A 17,287-nucleotide genomic window follows, 5' to 3' on the forward strand; every position below is an offset into this window, starting at 1 on the left:
TTGCAACTTCAGAAAACTCATTTTTAAACCTTATAGACTTTTCTAGTTTTAATATTGTACTCTTTGTTAAGCCATACACAATTTTAACATCTCTAAACTATATCTACTTTTTTCCTGAAATCTAGTGACTGCCTATTCAAATGTGAGCACGTTTATTAGTGTCACAAGGGAGATGTGTTTTATCAAGTTAATTTTTTTAACTAAAATTATTGAAAGAAAAAAAAAAAACTTTCAAAGTCATCACACTGCTTCCTTATGGGTCCTTGAGTTCTGTGGTGATAGTGACAGATGTGTGGGCAATTGGTGTAAAGTTGGAAAGTTTCAAGTATTTGTATCATGAAGTTAGCAGATAGCATTTGTTGCTTTGCTTATAAGCAAATTAGTCCGCATCTGTAGGTTTTTCATCTGAGTAACCATGTATGGAAAATTTTCAAAATAAAAATTTAAAAATACAAATTTTAAAATATATTATAACTACATTGCATTAGGTATTATAATTAGATTATTATTTTTTTAAAGGATATGCATAGGTTATATGCAATTCTGAAGCCATTTTATATAAGGCACTTGAGCATCAGGATTTTGGTATCCAGGAGGGTCCTGGAACCAATCCTCCAAGGATACTGAGGGATGACTATATAGGCTGCTTGGGAAAATCACAAGCATAATAGTGTCAAGAAGGAAGTGTTATTTTTGGCACGTACCTAGTAGCCAGAACATTCCACGTTACTACAAAATCTTCATTAGTTCTGACGATTAAATGACAGGGCCTCTTGGGGAAATCACTAGTTTTGAATTCGACTGCATACAGGTAGATGTATTACTTGTAGAAGATTCTGCCAATGTTTCGACTACCTATCCTCCACCTTGTTCTGAAACTTATTTAGAGCAAAAGAAAGCTCTGATAAATAGGCTTTTCCAACCTATTCCTAATGAAATAAAACTGTCACTCAGGAACTGGGTCTTAAATTCTAGCAAACATGGGGTACAAAGGTTTGCCAAACCCTTTTTTAGTAGTAATTAAGACTAGGCACTTTGTCTCTTTAAGTTTGTCTCCCTTAGACAATTCCAAGGATGGCTCTTAAAACATGGCTACATAATTTCAGCTTGAAAGCCTTATTGGGCTATTTCAAGCAGGAGTGGTTTGTCACTGAACACTATAATTTGTTTAAATTCTCCATTTTATTTTATATTTGTAGGCATAACTGCAAAGCTCTAATTTTTATACGTTAAACTTGGATATTTGAAAAAAAGTTTTTTTGGTAAGTTCTATCACATTAATACTAAAAGAAGTGCTTATTTCTGGTTTATTAGTATAATATTTATCTCAAAGTATTTAACTTTTTAGTAAACTTTTATGGTTCCAAGCTAAGACATTTATGTTGACTTCTCAGCTAACAGAGGTATGTGTTAATTTCTTATTTTATGATTAGGAAGAGGGAAAAATACAAACACCTACCATGTACAGTTTATTGTGTAAGTAGCCATTCTGTCCATTTTACAGATAATAGTAAATAATTTTTTAAAATTTTTCTTACATGGCAACAACTTATTTAATTATCACAGCCTCAGGGGGTAGGTACCATTATCATCCCAGTTTAGAAAAGGATTCCAGAGAAGTTAAAAATGCCCAAGATCACAGAAAACTAAGTAATGAAGCTCAGCTCTGACTTAAAACCCAGCTGGGCTTTTTTTAAGGCCCATGACATGGTGCCTTGCCACCATATTCATTTTGTTACCTATAAAATCTACCAAATCTTGAAACTTATAAGAAGGTTCATTATCAGACCAAGATATTTTTTTAAAAGGAACCAATGCAAAGGTAAATGAATGAGAATATAAGACATTAAAGTATCTATTGATTAACCACTAATAAATCTTTGGCCAAGTTGCTTGTTACAAACTACTCAGATATATCTGAAGAGGGAGCTGGCTGATCATCTGACAGTAATTTTATTTGCTGGAAATAGAAATTAAATTGCAATAAACGGTACAACCCAGTAAACTGAAGACTGAGATGACAAAGCAAACTGTACCAATGACTTGTTAAATGAAAAGATACACATAATGAGTAGTAATTCCCAAGTCTGTCACAGTCTTTAACTTTTTTTCTTATTAATTATGTGGCAGTTTAACAGAGTGTACAACATTAGTAAACTTTGTGCCAAATTTCTTCATATACTCTGGAATCTATTCCAGTGGGTGAAGCAATAACATTGTGAGGCTCTTACGGAAACACAACAATATCCCTGCATTGCTTATGGCACTTCATGGCATTGACTCATCATACTGCGAAGCTGTCACACAAGCACTCATGAGCACAAGGGAAGGCTCATGCAATTCCTCTTTAAAATATGTACACTTTATTCATTGCAGAAACCATCACCCACTTACAAATTTAATAGCATTAGGCCATCTTCTATGTTCCTTTGTTCTTTCACATACTTTTAAGGATAACGTAAGGACAAAAGTGGAAGCATGTTTAACCCTTATCAAAAGCAAATTGACCATTAAGACTTGTAGCAGATACATCACTGCAATTAGGGTAGTTTGATGTTTATTCTGTAAAACAATCAGCACAAATAAAGGTACCGAATTGGTTTCTCCTATCAAAAAAGAAATACCTAGCTACAAATATGACTTCCATAAAAGTTAAGAAACAAACATAATACGGGAGACTTTGTGCTTAAATTTCATAGGACTTAGAAATACTAATTATGCTTTAGACAGCAATGCCATGGCTAAAAAACTTTATGTATATACACATAAATATACAAAATTTATAAAACACAAATCTATAGGGAATATGGGAGAAACATTTCTATCTAGACTAGAGGTTTAATGGATCATTTCTGTGTATAATATTAATGTTATGACCAATAAATATATGAAAACTAATTAAATACAAATTAAAACATTTATTTCAGCAATCAAAATTAATAACGCCCAATATTGGTGAGGGTGTGGGGGAAGCAGTCTCTTACAGTGTTAGTAGAGGTTTAAAGAGGAGGGCAGTTACACCTTGAAGTATATATCCTTTGATCAAGCAATTGTACTTCTAGAAATTTATCTACAGAAGTACTCAAACAAGAGGACCATTACCTACGTAATAGTGTTCACTGCAAAATAGTTTTGGGTGGCAAAAATAACAAAAGCCCAAGTAGCCACCAATAGATGAACAGTTTAATAGAATCTGAACATCTGTTCAAGGAAATGCTGTGGAAAAATACCATGTAGCCATAAAAAAGAGTAGAATGAAAAAAAAATGGTATGCCTAGAATAGTGCTAGTATTGTCTGGGGGCAAAAAACAAATTGTTAATGGTAGTGTTCTCAGAGGCGGGGAAACGGACAAATACAGAGAATATTATTTTTGTACTTTGAACATTTTGATCTTTAAATTTTTACATTAAGCATTATTACTTTGTAACTGGAGGGTAAAAAGACAAACACTTTCTCAAAGGAGTTTAAGACAACTTCATTGGATTTACTTTTAGCAGATGCAAATGCTGACATCAGTGATAATCAAATTGTATGTTTCGTGAACAATCTGTTATATTTCTGAATTAAACAATTGCAATGTGGCTACAGTTTTATGTTTGTAATCATACTGTGTCTACAAGGAAATATTCTGAAATAGTAAATACTTATAATGGGGTAGTGATAGTACATAGTTTCCTCCAGTGTTCCCATTATATGTAATGTGATAATATTCATGAGAAAAATGTTAAATATAGTACTTTGTGGGAGAAAACTCCATTATTAAGAAAAAGTATTAGGAGAAGGGTGCAAAAAAGAAAAAAGAAAGAAAATGTATTAAATACCCGAAAATAAACTTTAACAACAACAAAAGGAGTGAATCCTATAGAGAAGAAAATTATTAAAATATGGTGAAAGACAAAAATAAATAGAATAATATATGATTTTTAAATGGACTTGATCTTATAAAAGCTTTACTTTTCTACAAATTAATATATAAAGTCAATATAAATCATAATTTTAAAATCCCAGCAAAATTTTATGTAACTAGAAAGCCTGAGTTTAAGTTTACATGGAAGAATAAATGTCAAGAATTACCAAGAGTTGTTTTAAATAAAACAATGAGCACAGAGTATTTTTCCTTTTACGTTATTAATATATACTCTGAAGTATAACATAGGAATAAACTAATTCACCAATGAAACAGAATGACAGATCCAGAACCAGAAACATTTATATGCAGAAGTTTGGTGAATGGGGCTTTTCAAATTAAAGATGAAGAATTCACTAATCAAAAGTTAATAGGTATTTGGCTACCCGCTTTTAAAAATTAAATCCCTACTTCAAACCATAAAAATAGATTCCAAATATATTAAATCACATAAGTTATGAAACTATAGAAGTACTGAGAGGAGGCTGACTCACACCTGTAATCTGAGCACTTTGGGAGGCCGAGGTACGAGAATTGATTGAGGCCAGAAGTTTGAGACCAACTTAGGCAATAAAGTGAGACCCCATCTCTGCCAAAAATAAAAATACATAAAATAATTGAGAGAAAATATGGAAGGATATATACAGATATACAAACTTTAGCTTTGGGAAATGTTCCCACAACTGGAAGACAGGCCATTTGGAATGGGGAAAAAGTTTTAAATTTTCATAAAATGTGTACAAGAAAATGTCACTATATACAAAAGGGGTCTGTATATAATTAAAGTAAATCATTTAGTGGGGTCAAATCAATAAAGAAATACAAATGGCTAAAAACATTAAAAGATGTGATAATGGCACACTAATGATGAGGGAACTATAAATTGAGACCATATTTAGACCAGATGGAAAGGAATAAATTGCCTATAAAAATTATTGGCCACAAGAGGGCATCAGATTTCCTTTTCCAACTTCAAAGCTAAAGATTCTATTTGCAAATAATAATCTAGCTTCTACATGAAAAGTATTAGTGGTTATAGCTTAAATCACTTCTTTTCCTGTGGGTCTACATGTAGAAATTGTCACTGGTAATGGAGAATTTTAATGAATTATGTCATAGTTATTATACAAAACAAAGATTTCTTTAATTATTTTTCTGTTAATAAAAGTAGTATTGTTCATTTAAGAAAAGAATTAAAGACGGGCGCGGTGGCTCATGCCTGTAATCCCAGCACTTTGGGAGGCCAAGGCGGGTGGATCACGAGCTCAAAAGATTGAGACTATCCTGGCCAACACAGTGAAACCCCGTCTGTACTAAAAATACAAAAAAAATTAGCTGGGCGTAGTGGCACGCTCCTGTAATCCCAGCTACTCTGGAGGCTGAGTCAGGAGAATCGCTTGAACCTGGGAGGCGGAGGTTGCAGTGAGCTGAGATCGCGCCACTGCACTCCAGCGTGGTGACAGAGCAAGACTCTGTCTAAAAAATAATAATAATTAAATACCCAGAAGCACGAAGACAGATCATCAGAATCGATAACCACTATTAATATTTTAATGGATGGGGGAGCTTTTACTTTATATACTCCTCTTCTGTTGTATTATGATATGAAATATATTCATTTTATGGTCACACAATTCGAAAACATGAAATGTTTTCTTACACCATTTTTTCCCCTAAAACATGATTTTTTATAGTTTCACTGAACTCATAGGTATGTGCCATAATTGATTTAACAAATCTTTGTTACTAGATTTTAAGCTACAAATCTCTTTCAGAAATATCTTTTCAATCATATATCTCAATGCATACCAATGTCTGATGTTGGTCAGGAGTATTCATTTAAAGTTCAGAAATAGACAAGTTAATCTCAGAACTGCCAACTTTATGAATTCACACATAAAAAATAGAGACAATACATTTTGCAGAGTCAATTTAGTAAGTAAAGCCATACAATTAAATGGAAAAACAGTCAGTGTGATTTTGTTTTACTAAACTCTATGGAAAAAACAAACATTGTTTTTGCATCTTATAGATCATCAACCACTTCTAAAGAAGTGATGAAATATACTGATTGAAAATGAAAATGTACTTAAAATTTTTGAACTTTGTCTAAGGTGACTATAACATGAAAATATAAAGTCAGTTCTGCTATTTGAGTTTGTGTGTGTTTGTTTTTTGAGACGGAGTCTCTCTCTGTCTCCCAGGCTGGAGTGCAGTGGTGCAATCTCGGCTCACCGCAACCTCCGCCTCCTGGGTTTAAGCGATTCTCCTGCCTCAGCCTCCAGAGTAGCTGGGACTACAGGCGCCCGCCATCACGCCCAGCTAATTTTTTGTATTTTTAGTAGAGTAGGGGTTTCACTATGTTGGCCAGGCTGGTCTTAAACTCCTGACCTCGTGACCCACCTGCCTCGGCCTCCCAAAGTGCTGGGATTACAGGCGTGAGCCATCATGCCCAGCCTAGGGGCAGGACTTTTTAAAACTTCCAGATTCGCAAGACCTTAATAATAGTAAGATGTATAAATACATTAGGAACCATTTGAAAGTTTGCAAGACAGAATAACCAAAGTTGTGAATGCAGGATGGCACAATGATGTGTATATTAACCACCCTGGGCTACAATACTGTTTCCTTGGAAGATGATCTTCACCTCGCTGTTACAGACCAAAATAAACAAAATAAAAAGCCAAAGCTACGTCTTTAATTAAAAATCATCACTTACTGATGGCTTCATACCAGCCAAATGCTGGGCTAGGTGCTTTACATGGACTACCTCATGTATGTTCTTGAGGTCTATACAGTTTGTTCCTCATTTTTCAGTGGCTGAGCCAGGATAACCTCTAACTCCAGAGTCCAAACTCTTAACCATTACATTTACTTCTTCTAACAGAATCCTTCCATTTATCTTTAATCATGAGTAAGCACAAATCGTTCCCACCTGAGTTGATTGCATACACATACAAAAACAAACAAACAAAAACAAACCCACGAATAAGCATATCCTACGTAAGCAAGCCTCGAAAGCACTAACTTATGGCTATAATGGATCCCTTTCTAACACAGCAACAAAAGGAAGGAAGGAAGGTAAGATCCATTCTGCGTGAGGTACTACACCCGTGAGCAGCCCTGTAGATCCATTATAAGATAATTTTAACAGAGATGGGACCAAATCATGAGGTCTTTCTGGTGAACTGTCCTCAAAGAAAGGGTCCAAAAAGGAATCCCATGTGATCATTAGGATAGTGCTGAATTTTAAAAATCTCTTTAAGATATTTCTCTCTTCTTCCTCAGCCTTTGAGCGAACTCAAAGAGAGGATTATACATGTATTTCTTAGTTAACATTTGGGTATTTAATCATTAAAATATGTCTGTTCACTGATACGAGGGGGAGCAGAGTGGATTTTTGAGTGTGTGTGTCATGGTCAAATCATCTGATGGCTATTTTGGATGAGATGGTAGTGTATTTCAAGTATTGCTCTGGTACTAAAACGGATGATGTACAAAAGTTATACATGTATGTGGGAGAAAATCTGAAAAACAACTACCCCAAGTTAATCTCTTAAAATGTGGTGTATCTTTCCTATGACTCCCATAGACATTTAAAAGTTTTTATTTTAACATTTAAAATAGCCTACGGACATTTCTTTCTTTCTTTCTTTCTTTTTTTTTTGCAGAACTGCTATGTAAGTTTCTTCACTTAACAGTACCACAAATCTTTTGCCCGTAACATTACAAGAAGTTTAAACTGAATCTACATATACATACGTTCATAAAGCTCTCCTGGTCTACTATACAGCGCATCTTTACCGCGTCCCGAACATAGCAGAGAGTATATTTTAGTTGACAAGGCAGAGATATGTTTCCTCTCATGTAATTGTTTAATTTTACTTTGTGTTCTCTTGTTTCTGTGAGCACATAAAATGTCCCCTCCTTGTCAGATTAAAAGACTGGTGAATGTTAGAGGACTGTGATTTTCCAACAGGTTGTAAATTGCAGTCACTGGTATTTTTTCTATCATGTTCTCTCCTCCCAGAATAGCAAGGTCATTCTCCTGTTCCCCCAAAATTCTCTCATTGTTGACAGTTCTGGGACTGTGTGAGAAGAAAAATGTCTTACTTAGCAACATTAAAAGAGCACAGTGCCAGCAGCCAACATTGAACTTGGGATAGTGTGTGACAGCTGACGTAAGATGTAACCTAGACACATCTTTTCAAATGCAAGACAACTCATTTTCTTCATTAGTTTGCGCTGAATCCCTAAAACTGCTCTTGGCAAAAATTCCGGCAACATGACGAAACCAAAGACAAATCAAGGAGACACACTGTTATGAGGATACATGTGGCAATGGCTTGATATGAACATAGCCAGAGCTGCTACAATTATTGTCATCAACAAAGATTACTGAGAGTTTATGTGTTGAACAGTTAGATGTAAAGATGTGTCTGCCTTTCAGAAGTCTGACATCTGCTTAGAGATAGGAGATAAACACATGAAGACAGGTAACCCTGAGCTCCCAATGAGGGTACAATTTCAAGGAGGGAGAGAGGAGTCAGGTTGAACCAGAATGGTTTGGAAATGGCTTCTCTGTGGGACTTAGAAAGGATTAAGATTACATAGTCATAAAAGGGCAAATATAAACAGTCAAAGATAACTTGAGGGGAAAAGCTGTGGGTCAAATCACAAAGAACTAATTTTATTAATATTTAAAAGCTCCTCCAGCGGGATGTGGTGGCTCATGCCCGTAATCCCAGCATTTCGGGAGGCCGAGACGGGTGGATCACCTGAGGTCAGGAGTTCAAGACCAGCCCGGCCTACATGGTGAAACCTTGTCTCTACTAAAAATACAAAAATTGGCTGGGCATGTTTGGCTAGACCAGGAATCAGGAGACCTAGATTCCATTCCTAGCTATGTGGCCTTAGGAAATGGTGGCAGGTGCCTGTAATCCCAGCCACTCGGGAGGCTGAGACAGGAGAATCACTTGAACCTGGCAGGGCAGAGGTTGCAGTGAGCCGAGATTGGGCCACTGCATTCTAGCCTGGGCAACAAAGAGTGAAGCGCCGTCAAAAAAAAAAAAAAAAAAAAAAAACTCCTCCAAATTAGCAGAATACTAGTACCAAAGGAAAAATGGCAAAGGATATCAATGGAATTCTCAAATATATATATATTTGTTTATTTATTTATTTTTGAGACAGAGTCTAGCTAGCCTTGTCACCCAGGCTGGAGTGCAGTGGTGTCAGAGCTCACTGCAGCCTCCATCTCCTGGGCTCAAGTGATCCTCCCACCTCAGCCTCCTGAGCAGCTGGGACTACAGGCACATGCCACCACATCCAGCTAATTTTTTATTTTTTGTAGAGATGTCAGTCTCAATTATGTTGCCCTGGCTGGTCTTGAACTCCTGGCCTCAAGTGATCCTCCCACCTCAGCCTCCCAAAGTGCTGAGATTACCAGTGTGAGCCACTGTGTCTGGTCCTACAAATGTGATATTTTTCTCCTGAGGTCAGGAAAGATCAAGAAGTTGGATAAGAGTGTGGTGAAGATTTTCAGGGGATAAACACTCTCATAGATTGAAAGCAAAAGCTGCCACAACACTTAGGATGCTGTTTTAATAATAGCTATCAAAATACTCTTTACTCAGTTGCTCCTCTTTTAGAAATTTAGTTTCAAGATATCTTTATACATACACAAAATAATATATATACATATATATTGATTGTAATTTCACTCGTTATACCAAAAGGATGGGATTAATTTAAATGACCATCAATTGGCAACTGATTACATACATTATAGTGTATCACTTTGATGTAATACTATACAGTTTTGGGAGAAAAAAAGCTGGCTTTGTACCGAAGATAGTAGATACAAAGGGAAATACAGAATGACCTGAGAGCAACTGTTAAATCAAAAACAAGTTTGTGGCCTAGTAAGGTGGTTCATGCCTGTGATCCCAGCTCTTTGGGAGGCTAAGGCAAGAGGATCACTTGAGCCCAAGAGTTTGAGACCAGCCTGGACAACATAGTGAGACCTCCTCACTACAAAAGAATTGGCCAGGTGTACTGGTGCATGCCCAAAATTACAGTTACGTGGGAGGATGAGGTAGGAGGATTGCTTGAGCCCTGGAGGTTAAGGCTGCAGTGAGCCATGATCACACCTCTGCACTCCAGCCTGGGTGACAGAGCAAGACTCTGTCTCAAAAAACAAACATTGTATAAAACTTTATTTAAAACAAAATACGTGTACATGCCAGTATAAGGATAGAGTAAGTATAATAGTGGAGGGTCAGATGTAAAAGTCTAAAGCTACTAAACCTATGGTTTAGACTTTAATCCTTATTTATGTGTTTTTGGGTTTTTTTTGTTGTTGTTGTTGTTGAGACGGAGTCCCGCTCTATCGCCCAGGCTGGAGCACAGTGGCCGGATCTCAGCTCACTGCAAGCTCCGCCTGACCGGTTTACACCATTCTCCTGCCTCAGCCTCCCGAGTAGCTGGGACTACAAGCGCCCGCCACCTCGCCCGGCAAATCTTTTGTATTTTTTAGTAGAGACGGGGTTTCACGGTGTTAGCCAGGATGGTCTCGATCTCCTGACCTCGTGATCCGCCCGTCTCGGCCTCCCAAAGTGCTAGGATTACAGGCTTGAGCCACCGCGCCTGGCCCGTATTTTTGGTTTTGAGACAAGGTCTCACTCTGTCACCCAGGCCAGAGTTCAGTGGTGCGAGCTACTCACTGCCACCTTGACCTCCTCAGGCTTAGATGATCCTCCTACCTCAGCCTCCCAAGTATCTGGCACCCGCCACCACGCCCAGCTAATTTTTGTATTTTTACTAGAGACAGGTTTCACCTTGTTGGCCAGGCTGGTCTCAAACTCCTGGGCTTAGGTGGTCTGCCTGCCTCGGCCTCCCAAAGTGCTGGGATTATAGGCGTGAGCCAACACGCCTGGTCAGACTTTAATCTTTAAATTCAAGTTGTCTAGGAAAGCTTTTGAGCAAGACAGTGAACATAAGTGTTTTAAGAAAGTTAACCTAGAAGTGAGCGTTTTCATCAAGTCTTGTCTAGGAGAACATACTTAACTGCAGATGTTGTTTAATAAATTAATAAATTTAATAAATGGCTGTTTTCATAGTCAGGTGGATTCGTATTTCTTTCTAACGTGGTCCAGGGCCAGGTCTGGTGGCTCATGCCTTTGGGAGGCAAAGGCTGAAGATTGCTTGAGGCCAGGAGTTTGAGACCGGCCTAGATAACATAGCAAGATCCCGTCTCTATAAAAAAATATAGATAAATAAATAAAATGGTCCATCACCTCTTCATGTCTTCCTGAGGCTAGATGTATCCAAATCCTCTATATGCAGCAGTAAATGAATAGGAAAGGTTGTTTCTCTTTATAGAATGCAACAGGAATGGAACAAATCATGCCTTCATACAAACACACTGTAACTGAGCACTCACTCTGCCAGCTAATACTTCCTGGCCCTACATGGCCAGCGTAACAAGTTTGTGATTCAAACCTCACCAGCACCGTCACCAATCAAGGACTGATTTCTGTATTCTAAGCCTCTTCTCTCTTCCATTCTCCATCCCAAATTTCCTAAATTTCATCTCTTTTCTGTCGTCTTACCCTACCCCACCACTGCCAACCCACCCAGGGAATGGCCTCACCTATACGTCATAAAGAAAAGTGAGACTGGCCGGGTGCGGTGGCTCACGCCTGTAATCCCAACATTTTGGGAGGCCAAGATGGGTGGATCACGAGGTCAGGAGATCGAGACCATCCTGGCTAACACAGTGAAACCATGTCTCTACTAAAAATACAAAAAATTAGCTGGGTGTGGTGGCAGGTGCCTGTAGTCCCAGCTACTTGGGAGGCTGAGGCAGAAGAATCGCTTGAACCTGGGAGGCGGAGGTTACAGTGAGCTGAGATTGCGCCACTGCACTCCAACCTAGGCGACACAGTGAGACTCCATCTCAAAAAAAAGAAAAAAAAGAAAAGTGAAAAGTGAGACCATCTAATAACATCCTATCAAAACAGTCACAAATGTATTAAATCTGCATCCAACTCTCTCACTATCTGGCATCCATCTCTGAAGAAAATGTTTTCCTTCCCCTCTTCAAGTTAATCCCTCCACTGAAGTTCATTTCATCTTGGCCCCTTGTTCTTTCCAGGCTCTCTTTCCACAGCCTGCATTAATTATGCTTGCATCTCTCCTATCTTAAACTAACCTTTGCCCTGCTCTAGTTACTGTGCCCTCCTGCTTTTTCCTTCCCTTCACCACCAAGGATCTTGAAAGAATAGTCTACTAGTTTTTATATTGGGTCTTATGAATCAGATGTCTCAGGAACTAGTGGGGGATCTGGTGAAGGGGGGATGTGGGGAGGCAAAGAGAAGATAAACAATAACCATTTCATCTGATACGATATGAACCTTACATAGGATTTCATTTGAGACAGGTACATCCAAAATGTACTGCTTCCTTAGATTTCTTAATTTTTTTTGAAGACAAGGTCTTCCCAGGCCGGAGTGCAGTGGCGCCATCATGGCTTACTGCAGCCTCAACCCTTGGGGTTCAAGCAACCCTCCCACCTCAGTATCCTGAGTAGCTGGGACAACAGGTGTGCGCCACCATGCCTGGCTAATTTTTGTATTTTTTGTAGAGACGGGGTTTCGCCATGTTGGCCAGACTGGTCTTGAACTCCTGGGCTCTGCCTGCCTTGGCCTCCCAAAGTGCTAGGATTACAGGTGTGAGCCACTGAGCCCAACCCTGCTTCCTTAGATTTCATTCATGCTTTAATCCACTGTACTAAGTGTTGACCCAGCCATCCTAGCAGAACTGGTCCATCATCATGTATGATTTCATTTTCATAGTAGGTTTTTCTTAGTTCCTGAGTGCCCCAGGGCACCGACTTGGGCTTCTTCTCACTCTACACACTCTTACCTGGTGATTTCACTCTATGCCTTTTGCTTGGAAAGGCCAGAACTTTTCACCTCACACCTGTTAGTTTAGCTATGAAACAAACAGACAAATAAAAGCAAACCCAAAGGTAAGTGTTGGTTGAAATGTGGAGAAATTGGAACTCTTGTACCTGGCTGGTGGTAATGTAAATTGCTACACCCATGATAGAAAACAGTATGGAGGTTCCTCAAAAAATTAAAAATAGAACTACCCTATGATCCAGCAATCCTACCAATCTTTTGGTATTTTCAGAAGAACTGAAATCAAGTTATTGAAGAGATGTTTGCACTCCTATGTTCACTGCAGCATTATTCACAATAGTCAAGATGTGCAAAGAACCTAAATGTTGATAGATGGATGAAGTGATTAAGAAAACGGTATCTAAATACAATGAATATTAGCCTTAAAAAAAACAAGAAAAGTCTTACTATATCCAACATGAATGAACATGGAGGACATTTTGCTAAGTAAAATAAGGCAGTCTCAGGAGGACGAATATTGCATAAAACCAATTTTATGAGGTATATAAAATAGTCACACAAAATAGAAGCAGAGGGTAGGATGTGCCGGAGAAACGGAGAGGGAGAGATGGGGAATTGCTATTCAACAGGTAAAAAGTTTCAATTATGCAAGATGATTAAGTTCTTATGTTAAATGTTTTTACCACAATTAAAAAAAAAAAAAAAAAGAGCCAGAAGTTCACTTTTTTTCTTTACCAAGGTTTCTTAAATTGTGTTCTAGAGATCAATGCATCAATTAAAAAAAAAAAAAAAAAAGCTTAGAGAATGGTCTGACGTGTGAGAAAAGGTGGTTTCCCTTAAATTTCATTTCATTTTTCCCAACAACCCATTGTCTTTTTTTATTTTTTTTATTTTTTTGAGACGGAGTCTCGCTCTGTCGCCCAGGCTGGAGTGCAGTGGCCGGATCTCAGCTCACTGCAAGCCCCGTCTCCCGGGTTCACGCCATTCTCCTGCCTCAGCCTCCCGAGTAGCTGGGACTACAGGCGCCCGCCATCTCGCCCGGCTAGTTTTTTTTTTTTGTATTTTAGTAGAGACGGGGTTTCACCGTGTTAGCCAGGATGGTCTCGATCTCCTGACCTTGTGATCCGCCCATCTCGGCCTCCCAAAGTGCTGGGATTACAGGCTTGAGCCACCGCGCCCGGCCAACCCATTGTCTTAATACCTGTGCTCCGAATGCTCAAAAGAATGGAAAAGACTCTAGGAATGCAACATTACATATGACATAAAATTAAAAGCAATCTCTAGGTCCAAAAGTAAGAAAATGATGAGTTATGGAACATCAGCTTAATCAAACATCATGCTTCACTGAAATGGATATATATGAAATGCTTCCAACAACAGATAAGATGTTTATGATACAATAAGATTAAGTAGAAAAAAATTAGAGAACATGCACTTTAAAAATAAAATATATATATTTAAATATGCCAGAAGGTGAAATAGGACAGACAGGTTTTGGTGATGATGCCAGGTAAAACATTTTAAAATTCATTTACTATTTGGTCACAGTGTTATCCTAACAAGGAAAAATAAATTTTTTTTTTGTTTTTTTGAGACAGGATCTCACTCTGTAGCCCTGGCGAATAGCTGGGACTACAGGCATGTGCCACCACATCCAGCTAATTTTTGTATTTTCTGTAGAGATGGGGTTTCGCTAATGTTGCCTAGGCTGGTTTTGAACGCCTAGGCTCAAGCAATCCACCCTCCTTGGCCTCCCAAAATGCTGGGATTACAGGTGTGAGCTACTGCGCCAGGCTGGAAAACAATTTTTTAAATATTTCACAATCAAGTCAGATGAAAATCAAATTTGAATTTGGATAATCAATGAATTAGACACACGCTGGCTTATAGAGAAATTATTTCAATAGTTCTCATTACTGGCAGGTATTTTGATATAACACAGTAAATGATGTCACACATTACGGCAGTACTGGTGTATATCCTAGAGTTTTGCAGATAGTCTAAACAGCATGGAAATGTAACATATTTAACCATAAATATGGTGCTTTTTAAATAAATAAATGTAAAGACTATTTAATAAATAGCCTTTAAATAAATAAAGACTAGTCAAGTGCAGAAGTGAGAAGGGGCGAAAGAGTGGAACAAAGCGCTTGGCCTGTAATTGTGAACACTGAATGGAGATAACTCGCTATCTTTGGACCTGCTGGTTCTGCTTTTGATTGAACAGTGACAGAGAAGGTGTGAGTAGAGACATTTATTTTTCTCATGGTTAGTACGTAACACCAAGGGACTACTACTTCCGAGTTACTGTAAAAATCCCAAAGGCAGGGTAACCATAAATCTTACTGCCCAATCCAACATACTTTTGAGAGCAAATGATTTATTGCTGTTATCAATTACACCGAGGTAAAAGACATAAACCTACCCCAGGAAAAGTGGGATATAGTCACCTTATATGAGTGAGATAATGAGGCAAATATTACTAGTACAATTCAAGAATAATAATGATGCTAAAAGCTAACACTTAACTGAGCACTGACCAGGTGCCAGCCTGTATACTTGACATATGCAAACAGCAATCCCATAAAAATTGGGATAAATACTACAAGGTAGATACTATTATCCCATTTTATTTGTGAGGTAAAGGAGTATAGAGAGGTTAAGTGGTTTGTCTAAGGTCATCCAGCTAGTAAGTAGTGAAGCCAGAGATGGAACCAGAGCTGGCTATCTCCCAAGCTCCTTTTATGGTGTTATCCTGTCCAAAGTATTTTTGGAGGATTCCCCATCTCCTTGCCAACAGCCTAGTAAGCACTTACTGCATTTATACCAAATTAAATTTGTTCAGTCAATGGAACCCTGTTGGGCATATTTCTTTTTCCTCCTTTCCAAAGCCCTTAAAAACTTTTTTTTTTTTTGAGATGGAGTCTTGCTCAGTTGCCCAAGCTAGAGTGCAGTGGCACGATCTCGACTCTCTGCAAGCTCTGCCTCCTGGGTTCAAGCAATTCTCCTGCCTTGGCCTCCCAAGTAGCTGGGACTACAGGCGTCCACCACCACGCCTGGCTAATTTTTGTATTTTTAGTAGAGACAGGGTTTCACCATGTTGGTCAGGCTGGTCTTGAACTCCTGGCCTCAGGTGATCCACCAGCCTTGGCCTCCCAAAGTGCTGGGATTACAGGCGTGAGCCACTGCGCCCGGCCTAAAATCACTTTTTTTTTTTAACTTTAGAAATTTTACAATTGAGGACAGGCATGGTGGCTCACACCTGTAATCCCATGACTTAGGAGGACGAGGCAAGGGTATCACTTGAGTTCAGGAGTTCAAAACCAGCCTGGCAACACAGCAAGACCTCTCTCTACTACAAATCAAAAAAATTAGCCAGGCATGTTGGCATGGCTGCTATCCCAGCTACTTGGGAGGCTGAGGCAGAAGTATTGCTGAACAAGGAAGATCGAGGCTGCACTGAGCTATAATTGTACAACTGCACTCCAACCTGGGCAACAGAGCAAGACTCTACCTCAAAAACAAAAACAAAACAAAAAACAGAAAAGCCTTCCCAACAGGAACAGTGGCAGATAGAATGAGACACTTTATTCAAGGTTGCCAGGAATATTATCTTTCTCACTGGCTGACAGCATTGCACCCCTAAATATCAACCCTTATGTATGTATGTATGTGTGTGTGTATGTATAATATATATATTCCATATTTTTTCATTTCCTACTTCCTGTTTGAGTGAAGTGGCATAGTTTGGGCACTTGTGTATATCACACACGTTCTTGGTAATCAACATTTTTCTATCTCCAGCCCTCTCTCCTACTCCAGATACATCTAGATATCTATTCATCATCTCCATTTGCATATCTAATAAACTTCTCAAACTCAACATGTTCAAAACTGATTTCCTTAGCTTCACTTCAGAACATTCAAAGAATTAGCGCTCCGACCACTGCCTTTACTTCTCTTTGCATTCTCTACCGTGATGACTTCATCTATTTCTGTCAAAAATCTGCCTTAAGGCTTAAAACTGCCAAATTTTCTCTCCATTTCTGAATTTTCTACTTAGGTCCAAGCTGGTAATTCACCTGCCTCCTATCATTACCAAGCTGGAAATTCACCTGCCCCCATGCCTGGATTGTAATGGACATTTTATATGTTGCATGGCTAAAACAGGATTCTACTTTCAAATTTGCTAATCCTTCTGTCTTTCCTAGTTTCGTATCATAATTTCCCACACAGTTGCTCCAACCAAAATCCTAATATCCACTCACCCATCACGACCAGTCCATTCTTTAACTTTTTAAAATAAATATTCAGGATAAACTCACAAACACATATACACGAGTGCTTGAATATGTATAGAACATTCCTAGAAGGGTAAATTAAAAAACTGACCATATGTTAAGGCCGGGCGCGGTGGCTCAAGCCTGTAATCCCAGCACTTTGGGAGGCCGAGAC

General features: G+C 38.5%; 1 protein-coding gene across 1 annotated transcript in view; it reads right to left on the reverse strand.

Moving 5' to 3' along the window:
- CXADR (CXADR Ig-like cell adhesion molecule) overlaps positions 1-17,287 on the reverse strand; it is a 76,979-nt gene that overhangs the window by 1,057 nt on the left and 58,635 nt on the right. The window lies entirely within an intron of this gene.

The sequence above is a fragment of the Piliocolobus tephrosceles genome, chromosome 19 (assembly GCF_002776525.5).
Source record: "Piliocolobus tephrosceles isolate RC106 chromosome 19, ASM277652v3, whole genome shotgun sequence".
In the NCBI taxonomy this organism is placed as follows: Eukaryota; Metazoa; Chordata; class Mammalia; order Primates; family Cercopithecidae; genus Piliocolobus; species Piliocolobus tephrosceles.